The sequence below is a fragment of the Loxodonta africana genome, chromosome 20 (assembly GCF_030014295.1).
Source record: "Loxodonta africana isolate mLoxAfr1 chromosome 20, mLoxAfr1.hap2, whole genome shotgun sequence".
In the NCBI taxonomy this organism is placed as follows: domain Eukaryota; kingdom Metazoa; phylum Chordata; class Mammalia; order Proboscidea; family Elephantidae; genus Loxodonta; species Loxodonta africana.
In genome coordinates, this window is record NC_087361.1 from 63,365,599 (window position 1) to 63,382,738 (window position 17,140).

Here is a 17,140-nt window from a genome sequence, read left to right on the forward strand (position 1 = left end):
CCTTGCCTTCTGGGAGTTTAGCGTCAGTAGTGGAAATTCTACTTTGTAACATGTGCATCTCTGAAGTATAATAATACATATACGCACAACTTATCTTGGAGATACTCAAGCGTGAGGGTATCTGAGCTTAGCCAAGGTGTTTCCTGTGTCACTCAGAGGATTGTCAAGATGTTTATTCACATTAGTGAGTCAATCTGGCTTCCTTTCTAAAGCTCAACTCTGCCACGTCCTCAGTCCTTCTTACTCCCACCTCTCCTACCTAGCCTGCGTTAAATGAAGGACTAGAAGAACGAGCATTGTATTGCCCCTGCGACTCCCACAACATTTGGCACAGTACTTGGCAAACACAGATGTCCCTCAGTATCTGAGGAGGGTGGGTTCCAGTATCCTTCAGATACCAAAATCTGTAGATGCTCAAGTCCTTTATATAAAAAGGCGTAGTATTTGCATATAACCTATGCACATCCTCCCTTATCCTTTAAATCATCTCTAGATTACTTATAATACCTATTGTTGTTAGGTGCCATCGAGTTTGTTCCAACTCATAGTGACCCTGTGTGCCACAGAATGAAACACTATTTGGTTCTGGGCCATTCTCATGATCATTATTATACTTGAGCCCATTGTTGCAGCCACTGTGTCAATCCATCTCATTATGGGTCTTCTCTTTTTTGCTCACCCTCTACAAAGAATTATGTTCTTCTCCAGGGACTGATCCCACCTGATAACATGTTCAAAGTACGTGAGATATAGTCTTGCCATCATTGCTTCTAAGAAGCATTCTGGTAGTGCTTCTTCCAAGACAGATTTGTCCAAGACAGGTACAATACCTAATGCAATGCAAATACTATGTAAATAGTTGTTATACTATATGGTTTAGGGAATAGTGAGGAGAGGCAAACAATGCTCAGACAACGAGTGCTGGAGAGAGACTGAGGATCTGTCAAATGGTGGAGGCTACAGCCGGGTCTGCTTACACATCATTACATTTGTGTAAGTTCGGTATAGTGCTTTTTGGAGCTTTTTTTTCTTCAAATATTTTTGATCCAAGATTGGTAGAATCTGCAGATACAGAACCAAGGATATGGAGGGCCAACTGTATTAGATATTCATTACAAACTGAATTGAATAGTGTACTAACTTTATATCAGAATTCTGGAGTAACTATAATCATTCAAGAGTCAACAAATCATTATTTAGTACTTGTCATGTGCCAGGTTGAGGAGTCCCTCAGTGGCGCAAATGATTAAGCACTCACCTACTAGCCAAAAGGTCTGCAGTTTGAACCCTATGGAGCAGTTCTACTCTGCACACATGGGGATGTCATGAGTCCAGAATTGAGTGGAGGGCAACTAACAACAACAACCACAAGTGCCAGGTACTGGATGTATACTGAGGGAAAAACAGATGACGGTCCCTGCCTTCGTGGAGCTTACAGTCTAGAGGAGGAGACAGGCAATGAGCAAGAAAGCTAACGTGTTTATAGTTACAAATTGTGGGGGAAAACCATGGGTTTTTAATAGAGAAAAACAAGGAGGATCTTTTTTAGATAAAGTGGTTAGGGAAGGTCTGTCTGAGGAGGGAACCAGAAGTTAGTGAAGGAGCCAGTTAAGCAAAGACCATGCAGAAGAGTATTTTAGCAGAAGAAATAAGATACAAAAGCCTAAAGGGAAGAAAGAATTTGGTGTGCTCCAGACACTGAGGGGGAGGGTGGGCTGGTGGAGTGAACTAGGGGGAGGGTGGAATGAGGTGGTAAGTGGGCAGAGAAAGGTAGGCAGGGGCCAGATCACGCAGGGCCTTGTAGACCCTGCTATAGGGTCACTATGAGTCGGAATCGACTCAACGGCAACAGGTTTGGTTTTGTTTTTTTAAAGAGACCGAATTTTATTCTAAGTGAAACAGGAAGACATTGAAGGATTTTTAGCAGTCGAGTTAATTTGATTGCTGATGTTTTAAAGATATTACTCTAGCTTTTCTGTGAAGAATGCAAGAGTTGATGCATGAAGAGTGAGTAGGACTCTATTTTAGAAGTCCAGGAGAGAGATGGTGCCTTAGACCATGGTGATAGTGAAGAAGTAGGTGGGCCAGGGATATGTTCTAGAGGTACAATCTATGGGATATGGTGATTTGTGGCATGGTGAAATTGGTGGAGTCTAGGATGACTTCCATGTTTCTGGTAGGAGCATGAGGGTTGATGGTGCCTTTACCGAGATCATGAATACTAGAGAGAAGCATGTTCTTGGGATGGGACAGAGTGGAGGGAATCTTTGTTCCTTTGGGTACTCTGCCCTACTTATCCCCTATTACAGCTCAGTGGCAGGGGTATTAAGTGTCTGGGAGTGATGGGTGAGATACCATTTCTGCCATCACCCTCTCCCTCATACTTCCTGGACCCAGCAGAAAAGTAGAAAAGTATGTCTCTTAGGCAACTGCTTTCTTTCACCATTAAAAACAAAAACAAAAAACTGCCCATAGAACCCTGGGGTCTTCTAATAGCTTCAGAGCAAAGAGGAAGTTTGTGCCTCCACAATCGGAACCTGAGTTCCAATCCTAACTCTGCTAGTTACTAATTAAATGGCCTTAGGCAAGTTACTAACCTCTTTGAGTCCATTTCTTCATCTGTAGAATGGGGACAAAGCCCATCATGATTGTATATATATATATATACGCCAAACCCATTGCCATCGAGTCAATTCTGACTCATAGCAACCCTAAAAGACAAAGTAGAACTGCCCCATAGGGTTTCCAACGAGTGTCTGGTGGTTTTGAACTGCCAAGCTTTTGGTTAGCAGTCATAGCTCTTAACCATTATACCACCAGGGTTTCCATCATGATCATGGTAAAGGTTAAATGAAATAGTGTTCATAGAGACTTAACACATTGCCTCACACGTAATAAACACAACAGAGATAACATTTAAAAAAGTATTAAATCAGTGTATTTTCATCTTGGTGATTCTCAGTTCAAAGTCTTCCATGATTCTCATACCATTGGTCACATCTGGAGGATACATGTCATAAGACAGTTTCCATTGTATAGAGGGAAACTTCTTCTGCCTTTAAATTCAACTGTGAGGCTTAGTTGTTGTTGTCATTGTTAGGTGCTGTCGAGTCAGTTCCAACTCATAGCAACACCATGTACAACAGAAGGAAACACTGCCTGGTCCTGCACCATCCTCGCAATTGTTGCTGTGCTTGAGCCCATCATTGCAGCCAGTGTCAATCCATTTCATTGAGGGGCTTCCTCTTTTTTGCTAACCCTCTACCAAGCATGAGGTCCTTCTCCAGGGACTGATCCCTCCTGATAGCATGTCCAAAGCATATAAGACGAAATCTCATCATCCCCACTTCTAAGGAGCATTCTGGCTGTTCTCCCAAGACAGATTTGTTTGTTCTTCTGGCAGTATATTCAGTATTTTTTGTCAACACCATAATGCAAAAGGCATCGATTCTTCTTCGGTCTCCCTTATTCACTGTCCAGCTTTCACATGCATATGAGGCAATTGAAAATACCATGGCTTGAGTCAGGTGCACCTTAGTCCTCAAGGTGACATCTTTGCTTTTTAACACTTTGAAGAGGTCTTTTGCAGCAGATTTGCCCAATGCAATACGTTGTTTGATTTCTTGACTGCTGCTTCTGTGGGCTTTGATTGTGGATCCAAGTAAAACGTAATCCTTGTCAACTTCAATATTTTCTCCATTTATCATGATGTTGCTTATAGGTCCAGCTGTGAGGATTTTTGTTTTCTTTGTGTTGAGGTGTAATCCATACTGAAGGCTGTAGTTTTTTATCTTCATCAGCAAGTCCTTCAAGTCCTTTTCTTTCAGCAAGCAAGATTGTGTCATCTACATAGCACAGGTTGTTAATAAGTCTTCCTCCAATCCTGATGCCATGTTCTTCCTCATATAGTCCAGCTTCTCGGATTATTTGCTCAGTATACAGACTGAATAAGTATGGTGAAAGGATACAACCCTGGTGCACAGATTTTCCTGATTTTAAACCACACAGTATCCCTTTCTTCTGTTTGAATGACTGCTTGAATTGTGAGGCTTAGAGTCCCTGGGAATAAGGAGAATGTGATACAGGTGAAGTCCTTGCCATAGAGGAAGAAGAGGTAGAAAGACTGATACTTTGGCCCAAGTGAACACCAGGAGGGAGATGGGAGAGTTAGATGGTGTAGTTGTAAGAAGCACACATATTTGCTTTTACTCTCTAGGAGTATAACATCCATCAAAAATGGGGCAGACTGGTGACATGGATGTGCAGGCTTCCCAGGACCCTGCTAAGTGGCAGACATTGAGCCTGTGAGGAACTGACTGCGACCACATCTCAAAGAGTGTCTTAGGCTGGGTTCTCTCTCTCTCTACATGTGTGCGTGTGTGCACATATATGGGGGAAAAATAAAGTGAGATTTATATTAAGGAAATGGCTCATGTGGTTGTAAGGCTGAAAAGTCCCAAGTCTGTGGGTCAGGCTGGAGGCTTCTCCTGACTCATGTACATGTACCTGTAGGGCCTGGTAAATCCAAGATCAGCCGGTCAGACAGCAGGGCTCTGGCCCACAGGCTGTAGAGGCTGACAAATCCCAAGATCTGCAGGTGAGACAACAGCCCTCTTATTCACAAACTATGGAGGCTGACGAATCCCGAAATTGACAGGTAAACAGCAGGCTGCTGGCTCATAGGCTTCGGAGGCTGATGAATCCCAAGATTGGCAGGTAAGCTGCTAGCTCAAGTTCCAAGAACTAGAGGTCAGGTGAGGAGCCAGCTACAGGATCCACAGTGAGCAAAAGCCCACAAGCTTTGCCAGAAAGTTCACACATATTGGATGCAGGCCACAAGACCGAGGAAATTACCTTTCAACTGATTGGCTGCTAACAGCGGATCCCATCATGTAGGCGATTAGATTAGATCAGATCGCATTTGGAGGTGATTACAGCATTTCATAGCTGCCAAACTACATCATAACTGCCAAACCACTGAGAATCACTGCCCCGCCAAGTTGATAAACAACCTTAACCATCACAAGTGGCATTAAGTAATCATGGGACAGGCATATAGGAAAAGGACAAGTCTGAGACTGTGCTTGTATGACAGGCAGGGACTCTAGAAGCTCCACAGGGCCACCAGAGTGATGCAGCCAGCTTTGGCCAGCTTATGGGAGCCAGCTGTGCACATTTCTTCCCAACTCCATGTTTAGTGGTATCATGTTGTTGGCTTAAAATTGGCCATAGTGGAAGAACTCACACCGAGGAAACAGGCAACTTCTACAGGGTAGGGCTAATCCTACCCCACACAGAAATTGAGAATCATTGTTAAACATTTACCAGCTTAGCACTGCCCATCGCCCTGGAGAGGGGCCGTAGAGGTGCTGGAGGGCACTCGGCTCACAGAAGCCTGGGGCTGGGAAGAAGAGACAGCTACAAGCAGGAATTCTCAAGTGGAAGCCAGTGGCTGGGATCAGGGCCGTTAGTGGAGAGTGTCAGCCTGACTCTCACAGGCAAGTAGGATCACTCACACCTCAGTGGTCAGAGTCAGCTTCTGGTGAGATCCTAGAGGACTGTGATAGCTGAGGCCTCTGGTGAGTCTAAAACCCCCTTCTCCCATACCTCAATGAGGTCAAGTAAGTACCTTATGCTACAAAATGCCTCCTTGATGTGGAGCAGGAGGAGGAAAGGCCATCTCAAGGCTGCGCATTTTCCTAAAAGAGACTGGGTCATCTATTTAAATGAGACTGTTTAAAGTGTTAAAAGTTATTGAGATGTCGTTAAGGGACAAGTTCAAATTTAGAGTTTCCCGTTCCCTCTGTTGCTACCTCGTGGGGTGGGAGTTAATGAGAAAGGTATTATAGGAAATGAAGAAGCTATGGTTTCTTTTTATATCTTAGCCTAGTATATACATTCGTAACCCATATACTCAAGAAATAACCAACCAGTTGCCATCAAGGCAATTCTGACTCATGGTGGCTCCATGCGTGTCAGAATAGAACCGTGCTCCACAGGGTTTTTTGTTGTTGTTGTGCTTTAGGTGAAAGTTTACAGCTCAAGTTAATTTCTCATTCAAAAATTTATACAATATTGTTTTGTGACTTTAGTTGCAATCCCTACAATGACAGCACACTCCCCCATAGGGTTTTCAATGGCTGCTTCTTCAGAAGTAGATTGCCAGGCCTTTCTTCCGAGGTGCCTCTGGATGGACTCAAGCCTCCTACCTTTCATTGAGCAGCCAAAGTACATTAACCATTTGCTCCACTATTATAAAAAAAAATTATTTGAGAAATGTTCAGAATTCCTTAGCATTCGATTCAGCCGTGTGTAGATCTGGTGGCTTGTGCTTGTGTCTTCAGGCCATTTGCTGATTTGCTTCTTTTGTCAGGGTAGTGAATAAGGGTCAGACCAGAGGGACCAAAGCAGTTCAGGGCCCAGTCACTGGCCAGAGGAGGACTTGCCAGCAATGGCAACTCGACATTTGGTTTCAAGAACACAGTCTACAAGGCAGAGACTAATGGAACCCGACTGGCAGAGACTGCTTTGCAGAGAATGAAATACTAGAATGGGGTGGGGGTATCTTTAGCCAGGTTCCATTCTACAGATTCTGACCCCAACTCTAGCAGCTTCTACTTCTCAGGATGCTTGACATCTGGGCTTGGACCAATGCCTCTTATTGAGTAGACACCCTGCAGCTGGGAAGTCCTGGAGAGTGTAGGGGATATGAGTAGAACGGTGAGCGTATAAAGGAGCGAAATCAACAGACGTGGTTCTTCTGTCGTGCTCTGTTTCTCCCCACCTCTGCAGAACAACGGGGGCCGCAGATGGGTGCTTTTCCATATCCAGAGCCTTCTCTCCAGCTCAGGGATCGTCAGCCGGGCATTTATCACCCCTTCCTGAAGCCCCCATGGGATAACTGCCTGCTTTCCAGGAGGCCTCACCAGCTCATTAGCAGATCTGCACTCACTATTCATCTTCCCCCATTCTTTTAAATAGCTTAAAAACACAGTATTATTAGCTGAAGCTCGGCTATAAGAAAACAACTTTCCCGCCCACCCCTCCTCCCATACACTCAATCCTAACAATTTAGTTCTATCGTCAGTGCAATGTGGAAAACTCAGGGGCCCAGGTATGAACTCACATGCTGGCCCTTCTTCCCTGCTCCTCCTTGGCCTCAGAGAAACTCCTTGAAGTGGCCCCTGCCCTGTATGGCCCCTGCCCTGTGCGGCCCCTGCCCTGTGCAGTCCCTACCCTGTGCAGCAGACCACTGAGAGTGGGCTCCAAGGGGCCTGTTCACATCCTGCTGCTGCACCTGCTTCTTTCAGTTAAAGTCCTTCCCCTCCCCTATTAGTTTTGCAATTTTGACCCCTTCAGAGAAAAAGAAGTCAGTTTCTGAGAAGCCTGAGTCTCCAATATTGCTCTCATTGGTTTCCACAGTACTCCCTGCCTCTCACTTTTTTTAGCAACAACTTCCACTGGGTTTCAAAGCTCAGGAACAGCCACTGCAGACCTCTCCGAGGTGTGGAGCCGATTGCATGTTCACAGCTCAGGAAACACCTTGGATACGGGCACCCTTGGTTGGTTCAGGCTGGTCAGGACCCTCACCCCTCAGTGGGGCAAGACCCTCAAGAATATCCTGCAAAAATAACTCCTGCCAAAGGAAATGACCTTGTTCATGGGACCACCTTTGAGTTGTGGAGGTAACACTCCTTCGTTCAAAAAGCTTTTATTGAGCACCTGCTGTGTACCCACTGTACTGTCGTTGTTAGTTACTGTCAGGTTAATTCCAACTCATGGTGAACCCATGTACACCGAGTAGAACTGCTCCAGAGGGTTTTCAAGGCTTTGAGCTTTTGGAAGCAGATTGCCAAGCAAGCCTGTCTTCCAAGGTGTCTCCGGGTGGGTTCCAGATGCCAACCTGTCGGCTAGTAGATGAGCACGTAACCGTTTATGCCACCCAGGGACTCCCCCACTGGGCTAAATACAGAAATTCCTATGAGATGAGCCTGGCCTTCAACTACCTACAATCAAGTTGGAAAGACCAAACATAGGTATGTAAATAAACAACATGGCAACTAGCAAATGAACTGGCAGGTTGGCTGAGGCCCAAAATGGTTCAGAGGTTGACTATAACCATTCTGCTTACTTATCAGCCTCCCTCCCCAGACTATGAACTGGTAAGGTGCAGGGACCATGTGTTTCTTATCTTGTATCTCTAGCACCTGGCACAGTGCCTGGCACACACTAAGGGCCCAGCCCACGCTTGTTAAATGAACTTATGAGAAGTGACCTCTAGTGAGAGGGCTGATCAGGGAAGGCTTTGTGGAGGAGTAGGCCTTAAGGTGAGTGTTGGCAGGTGGGGGGATGTATTCTTTACACTGCTTTACAGAGGGCCCCACAGCTGGTGAGAAGCTGAAGCCCCGGAAAGGTAAGGCTGCAGCGCTTCCCTCTCCGTGGTTCTCACCACGAGGGGCAGAATGGCACAGCAGACAGAATCACGTAGGTTTCTTTGCCATCATCATCACTTCAGGAACAGACGATGTGGGCCTGGGGTGGAATCTGGGGCCAGTTCCTCCCTAGGACACTTTTCAGGGACCCTCCCTGACCATTCTGTCTAGAGTCAGTTCACCCCCACCCAAAGATAACTCTGTCATGTTGGCTTGCTCCTTTTCTCTGTGATGCATATGACAATCTGAAATTATCCTGTTGGTTTGTCTGAGGTCAAGAAAGGAGCTGCCCAGGGACAAAGCCTTGTCTGTCTCACTGTCTCCCTGGGCCTGCAGTGACTGGCTCCTGGGCAGGGCTGTCATATGATTTGAGGGGTCTTCCTGGCCTCTTGGGGAAAGACTTTGCAGCTGGGGAGGGGGCTATAAAGGGCAATGTTTTCCCTGAAGGGCAGGCCTCGGGGTGGAGGCTGCCCCCGAATGCAGACTTTTCCCTGCTCTGGGGACAGGCTGTGTGGTCCCTGGTGGCAGCTAGCTGGCTGTTTATGAGGTGCTGGTGAGAGATGCTTGGGCCAAAAGCCCAGGAGCAGGCGCCCTTCACAAGCTTCTTCCACGGAGCCTCCACTGTCCTTCTCTCCTTCCTGGCAATATTGCTTGCAGGCACAGCACTGGCTCCAGACAAGACTGTGAGGGGGAGAGGGCTGGCAGTGGCCTCTTCATTGCCATCAACATGCCCTGAAGGTGCCAGGTCACCTCGTGACCCCACACTGCCCAGGACCCCCTCTCTGGGCTCTCAACACTAGTCACCCTGCTGCACACGGCCTTTCTATCAAAAGTTTCCCATTCTGAGTCACGGCCACCTAGGTGTTTATTAATACATTAACTGGGTGAATAGCCTGAGTGTTACCCTTCTAGTAAGATGTCCAGAATCTTGGGACATTGCACTTTAATCCAAAGGAATTCAGTTCAATTTAATCCAATGTATGTCTACTAAACTCACAGTACCCCTTGCGGGGAGACCACTGCTGTTGAGTCGTTTCCAACTGTAGCAACCCTATAGGACAGAGTAGAACTGCCCCATAGAGCTTCCAAGGATGTAAATCTTTATGGAAGCAGACTGCCACATCTTTCTCCCAAGGAGCAGCTGGGCTAGTGGGTTCGGTCTGCCGACTCTTCAGTTAGCAGCCAAGCACTTAACCACTGCACTACCAGGGCTCCTTAAACTCACAGTGGTGTTTCTAAACTGGAGATAGTTTATGCACTGTGATGGCATGTCAGATGAGATGAGATGGGTATAGGGAGGGAGAGAACCCTTTGAGTAGCTCCCTGGCAGTCTCCAACCCACAAATAATGGCTGAATCTGAACTGCATCGATGGGAAGAGCCATCCTGCCTAACCAGGGCTCTCTTCGGGACTTGTTAGGAGCCGTTAACCATTCTGGGGCATGATGAGCAAGTCTCAGGGCCTTCCTCTGGGCCCTGCCTGGCTCTGTACTGTCCTCAGAGGGATCAGTCCACCCTAAGACTGCTTTATATATGTCCTCTGTTTCTGGGTTTTTCTGTCCTTTGGAAGAAAGGCTTGGAAAGTTCTGTGGGCCTTGGGAGGAAGGTTATCAGCTAGATCATCTTTAATAAAAGTGTGCTCTCTGCCTCTAGGCAGGCGCACATGGAGCCATGGAAATACATCTATCACATAGTTATAAAGGGAATGAAAGGCTACAGCTAAAAAGCCTTCTTGCTTGGGCTAAGAGGCAGACTGGAAAGAGCTCGTGTTCTTGGCCCTTTTGGCACAGAGGAGTGGGGCAGCTCCGGGGAGAGCATTGTACTTCTCTGGGTTTCCGTCTTTCTCCTGGCGAGCAGAGAGGAAGGGACTAGATTAAGGCTCCCTGCAGTTTGCTTTTTAGAATATTCGTCCCAGGAAACTCTCCAAGAGCAAAGTGGAATTGCTCTGCACCCAGCCCCCTGCTTGGAGATTCATGATCCACGTTAGCTTATTAAAGGCTCTGAGGACTATTAAAGACATCTGTTTAATGCTCTTTAATTTGGCAAGTCCCACATTTAGTAGGCTGTGAAATCCTTTCCTTTCATGTCACCTATTGACATCCAGGGGATCTAGGGTTCCTCAGAGTGTACTTTGGGAAATGTGGACGAGGCCGTCATGACCTCCATTGTCTGAGCCATAGCTCACCGTTTCCTGCAGCCACTGAGTCAGTCATGCAGTGGGTCTGTGTATGCTGTCAGATCTCATGCCCAGTTAGTGTTGCAACCCAAGTGGCTCCTCAACTTGCCAAAGCCCAGGCCCTGGATGCTACAGGCTCCTAGAGACTCCTGGCTGGACAGAAACTCCAGGGAACATCACGCACCATTCCCTGGCTCTCCCGCTAATCCTGCATCTAAAGGGCCGGCTCCGCACAGGAGCTGCTGTTCACAAAATCCCTGAGGAAGATTTTTCAATTGTTTCCTGCAGCTTATTTCAGGCTCAAACTCGCATTTAAGTTTAGCTCAGATCACTCCTGTGCACGGACAAGCCAGATTCCCATGTTCGTTTATGGTGGCTTGTATGCCTCTCATAGAGGAAATGAGGGTAGAATTCTCCAGGCTTAATTTGGTGGCTGTGAGGTCAACATATCTGAGCTGCTGGAGAAAGTAGGGTGTGCTTCTAGGACCAGCTGCACTGCTTATTCTTAATGTGCTCCTCACCACAGTGGGCCTCACTTTCCTCATCTGCTGAATGGTCCCTACTATGTCTGTTTCTCAGCAATATAGTGGAGATCCAATGCATAATGGGCATGAAAGCATTTTGCTGCTTCTAAGGTTGTATCTGGAGACCCTGGGCAGTGCAAACGGTTAACGTGCTCAGCTGCTAACCAAAAGGTTGGAGGTTTGAGTTCACCCAGAAGCACCTTGAAAGAAAGGTCTGGTGATCTATTTCTGAAAAATTTCCCACTGAAAACCAAAACCCTATGCTACGCAGTTCTACTCTGGCGTATATGGAGTCACCATGAGTCAGAATTGATTCAACAACAACCCATTTTTTTAAGGCGCCATCTAGTGGGCTCACATTGCAGGCACATGAATTAATCTCTATGCGCTGTGGAAACAGAGAAAGAAATAATTTAATTAAGGGTGAACACAAGATGCTATTGTTAGCTGCCATCGAGTTGCCCCTGATTCATGACAACCCCTTGTACAACCCAGCCCTGAGTCATCCCCATGGACTGTGGTAATCCATAGTGTTTTTATTGGCTAATTTTCAGAAGGAGATCACCAGGCCTTTCTTCCTAGTCTTAGCCTGGTGGCTCCACTGAAACCTGTTCAATATCATAAAAACAAACAAAAATCAAACTCATTGCCCTTAAGTCAATTCCAACTCATAGCGACTCATAGGACAACTCATAGGACCGAGTAGAACTGCCTCATTGGGTGCTGAGGCCTTTCCCCTGAGAAGTGGCTGGGGGGTTCGAATTGCTAACCTTTTGGTTAGTAGCCAAGCTTTTAGCCACTGCATCTCCAGCATCATAGCAACATGCAAACCTCCACTGACAGATGGGTGGTGGCTGCACACGAGCTGCCTTAGCTGGGAATCAAACCTGGGTCTCCTACATGGAAGGCAAGAATTCTACCACTGAATCACCATGTCCCTGAACACGAGATAGGATACGTGAAATTGGCTGTTTCCTCAGCTGGTTTCAGCTCCCAGTGTAAGCATCCCATCTCACTGTCATTTTAGTGTTTAAAGAATCTATGGTTTTCCGTACAACATGGCCTCACAATGCCAGCCAAGTACTTTATCTGGTACTCAACCAAAGCAACAGACATTGGTGGCAACACTGGAGAAAACGCTGCTGGTCCTGGATTTCTCCACGGGCAATAAACTGGGGCACCTGTCTTTAAGCCTAGCTCCCATGCAGGTGCACTTCCTTTGTACAGGTGTGGTGCTCATTACCACCAAACACCTCTGACAGGGACTCCACAGGCTTCAGGAAGTGAGAGAATAGATCTTCACTTGGGGAGGAGGTGCAGAGGGAAGGACAGGTTGAGCCCAAGAGGGTGGTGGCAGGAGGCTCTCTCTCACCAGCCTTCCCTCTGATTAAAGAGTTTGACAATCATTGACAGTCCCTGCAGCCCCCTGCTCCCCAAGGGCTTGCTTTTTGTGGGCAGTGGCTCTCGCCTCAGCCCCTTTGGCACCGGCCTTGGCAGCATATCCGCAGTAGTAGCGCAGGCACACAGCCTGTTTGCAGACTCGGCCCTCCCCCTCTCATTCATGCTGCAGCTCATTCACTCTGCCTGGCACTGGCAGGCTGCGGCTGGACGCCATCACTCCAACTCCTCCAGGCAATTTATTTCTGGCTGACTGCGCGTGTGCGTGGGGGAGAGGGAGCGAGGAATGCACGCTCCTCTTACAGGGGGATTCTTTTTTATTTCCAACCAGAATTGCTCTGGGACTTAGTTTTTGCTGCCACGGACTGAGCACCTGGACCAGGACTGGCACTGTGCTAGGCACTTTGCATTGTCTTATTTAATACCTAGCTGCCACCTTTAAGGTAAAAAAAAAAAAAAAAAAAAAAACCAATAATCCATTTTCTATATGGTGAACTGACGGGTAGAAATGTTAAGTCAAATGTCCCAAGTCAAACAGCAAATGATAGAGCTGGGCTGGTTGTCCCAGGCCATCAGACCCCAATACCAGTATCGTTGTCACTGTACCATGTTACCTGCTGCCTCTTCTAGAAGTGGTTGCGAGGATGTCACTTATATCTGCCCCATCCTTATTATGTTTTCATGCAATCCCAACAGCTGACTGATTCCTCCCGGTGCACGTGGCTTGGATGATCTGGGAATGGCTGAATTCCAAGAGCACTCAGATTTCTTAGAATCGAGGATGGGGGCACCATGCCCATAGCCTGTGCCACTCCTGGCTCCATCTCAAATCTGTTCTCACCCTAACCTCAGGCTTCTTTCCCAAAATAATTCTGCTCCATTTTCCTGAAGCATGCTATTAACACACACACACTATAGCTATCTGTAGGAAGGGCACAGCATCCAGCTTTGTAACCCCAGGCACGCCATTTAATCTCTTTGAGACTCAGTTTTCTCACCTGTAATGAGGGAAAGATAATCAGACGGGCTTGTCCAGGGGTGATTAATTAAAAGCACATTAGAAGCTGTCAAGTGTAGTCCTGTATCAGGGATTACTAAGCACTTTGTGTTACGGTCTATTTCAGACCTGGACACTGCCCCCTGGGTCTCATCTTTGGCCCTGGTGAAGCTTGGATCAGTAGGAATGACAGGACCCAGCTCTGTCTCTGGCCTGGGAAAGATCTTTTCCTTCCCCAAGATGGAACCTGCTTGACTCTCTTGCTCCTTCTCGGAGATTTTCCTCATGACCACCTTGTCTGACTCCAGAACAAGAAGCTGGCCAGCCACGCGCTGCAGCCAGGCCAGCGCTGGCTCTGGCAGCTGCCTCAGGAGCTTTGGGGTTAATGTTTGTGCATCAAAGTTACACAGAGAGAAGGGGCCGTGGTGAGGACGGAGTGGTGGTAGTGGTGAAGCTAGACCTCTCTTTAACATCTTTGCTTGAAAACTAAGCTAGAGAAGTTTAAAGACAGAGGGAGATAGATGCACCCCTGGGGAAGGTGAAGGAGTGGTCTCGTGACTGACAGCATCACCACGCCTGGGTTCTGCATTTGAATGTAGCCAGGGACACAGAGCCTGGAGCCTGACCATGGACCCTGCCAGGAGCAGTGGAGACTAATTATCTTCCCTTGGGTGTGCTGAGCCACAGGCTGCTCACAAACCTCCGTTCTGGCCCCGGACTTTCCTAACCCTTACAACAACCCCAAGAGGTAGGCTGAGCGGGCATAACCTCATTTGACAAGTGGGGGTCAGAGAGGTTAAGAGGTGAAGACTGAACGGGAGGGAGGGTGCCAAAGAGCTGGAAGCCTGGATGGATGACCCTCCGAGGCTCAAAACTCCATAGGATTGTCACCAGAATGCTGCAGGCAGGCATTGCAGGTGGGGCACACAGGTATTTTGCTCCCCTTTCCCTGCCCAGAAAGGCGGAAGTTGCCCCTCAGCCTTGGAGTGATAGCCAGATGGCTTTTGGGGGAGATCCTACCTGGACCCTCATTCAGACTTATTTCCCAGACAGCTACAACTTACCCGTGATACTACGAGAGTCAGGAAAGACTGAAGCTAGAGTTGAAATGCCCAAGTTGCTCACAAAACTGACCCTTCAAATCCATTCTCTAGGTGCCCTGTGCCTCCTACTAAGCAAAAACCCCTAAAGCCAAGAAAAGAAGCAGGTCCAGCTTACCCAGGGACTCAGAAAGAACCGTGCTCTGGGCGCTTCCACTGGCTCCTACAGGTCTGTGGGGATTAGTGGCTCCAGCGCTTTAACAATAAACTGAATTAAAGGGGAGGAACGCAGGAGTTTTCTTTCCCAGGACTGTAACCAGGCAGCCTTAAAGGGGAGTGAAAGTTGCTAGGGTGGCTGGCATCTTTCTTTCCTTTCCTCTGCTCTGCATCCCCTCCCTCCCAGCTGTATCCAGTCTGATCCAGAAAAATGCTTTTTCGAAGGGGCCTTTTTATGCCTGATGTATGTGTTTGCATTTATGTGTATCATGAAAAGAGAGAGAGGAAGAATAGGAAACAAAACCAAAACATCAACTTATATGTTTCCATTGGCATGAGTGAGTTGATAACAGAAAATCAGAGGAGCTTCACAGGACTGCCTGCCTCAGTTTCCCTTTTAACAGTTCAGTTGCTGGAATATGTTGTTTGGAAACACTTTGCAGAGCAGTAGTATGTTTACATTTACAGGAATGCAGAGACTGAAGAACCCTCAGTGTCCACCCAGCTTATTGTCTCTCAAAGGGTGGAGAGAGAACTCCTTGGATGTCCCACAAGGGGACCCTAAGTTGAAAGGCTCCACCCAATGTCCCTGGTAAAGGGGAGCCTATTTTAGAAAGTTCCAGCCCATGTTTCTGATATGGGGAACCTGATGTTGGAAGTTTCCACCCAACGTTTCTGACATGTCTCCCCTTTTCCCAGAAGTATAACCTTCTTATCTCCAGCTCTACCATCTTCTTCTCAGTCCTAATCCACTAGACACTCAGAGACCTTCCCTTCCTTCGGGAAACTCATATCGTACTCATCTGTCCATTCTGCCCCTTGACCAGGCCTTCACTGTCTCTATCTTAGCTTTTCATAGGCAGCCCCCTCAGGGTCGTTTCCTTATGTCTCTGTCTTCTGTTCTCTTGCTTTTCCTTTACTAGTCCCACCTCAGTCTTAACATCCACTCACTGCATCTGTCACCATCTTCATGTTAATGTCCAAGCTCAATATCTCTGTCTGGGTTGTCTTCCTGAACCTCATCATCCAAATGTCTGCTTCCATCCACAAACAAACCTGAGCACATTATGGCCCCCTTTAAGCTAGCTTTCCTCCTGCCTGTCTTATCTACCGTAATGGGCTACAATCTTCCCAAACACTCTTTGGCTGCTTTGCCTCCTTCATTGTCTTCCAAATCCAATCAGTTGTTATGCATTTTCAATTGCTCCTTCAATTAGCTTTTAAATTGTGCTTCTTTATTTTATGTTATTATACATTATTTATTTATTAAGAAATAATACATCCATATAGATAAAAAATCAGGACTATATTAAAAGGCATACACTGAGGTATCTCATCCCACTCCACTTCCTTCCACCTCTTCCCCCACCCTCCTGTCAATAGTGACCAATTAGTTTTTCATGTACCCCTCCGGTGTTTCTTTACGTGGATGCGAACAAAAAAGAATGCATATACACTCCCCTGTCTTACCCAAAAGGCAGTAAATAAATACTGCTTCCTTTATATTTCCATCTCTATAGTATTAATCCAGGTCCACATCCTCTATCATGGGTACTATTGTGATAGGGTCCTAACTGGTCCCTTGGGGAGGTGGTGCAGTGGAATAGCTAAACATGGCTATGGAGAAGACGTCTAAGTTGACATGCTGGGTCTTCCATTGACTGGTTGTGTGGCTGTGAGCAAGTTGCTTAACCTCTCTTTGCCTCAGTTTTCCTATCTGTAAAATGAAGTAATTACTGAATATGCTTCATATACTAGCAGCATGGAGCGTGACAGAATACAAGTTGCTTAGAACAGTGATGAGCATGTGGTAAGCACTTAACAAATATTAGCTACTATTGTTATCTTTCCAATTCAACTTTCATTCCTGCGAGAATTAATAAAACATATTGCTTCCACCTCAAAAACATTCAGTGGTGTCCCATTATCTACAGAAAAAAATCCAAACACCTCAGCCCATTATCAAAGCAATTCCAAGATCTGGCACAAAACTGGAAACCCTGGTGGTGTAGTGGTTAAGTGCTACAGCTGCTAACCAAGAGGTCGGCAGTTCAAATCCACCAGGCACTCCTTGGAAACTCTATGGTGCAGTTCTACTCTCTTCTGTAGGGTTGCTATGAGTTGGAATCTAATCAATGGCAGTGGGTTTGGTTTTTTGGGTTTGGAACAAAACTACTCCCTCCCTCCCCCCACCCAGTCCTCCTCTGCCCCACTTGCCACTCTAACCATACTATATGCGACTCTGATTTCTAGCATACCAAGGATTTCCAAAGTTCTATCTCTGTTTATGCTGGCATTTTCTTCCTTCTATAGGAATGCTATAGATTTTTAAATGTTATTGGAATGCTATGTTGTCAT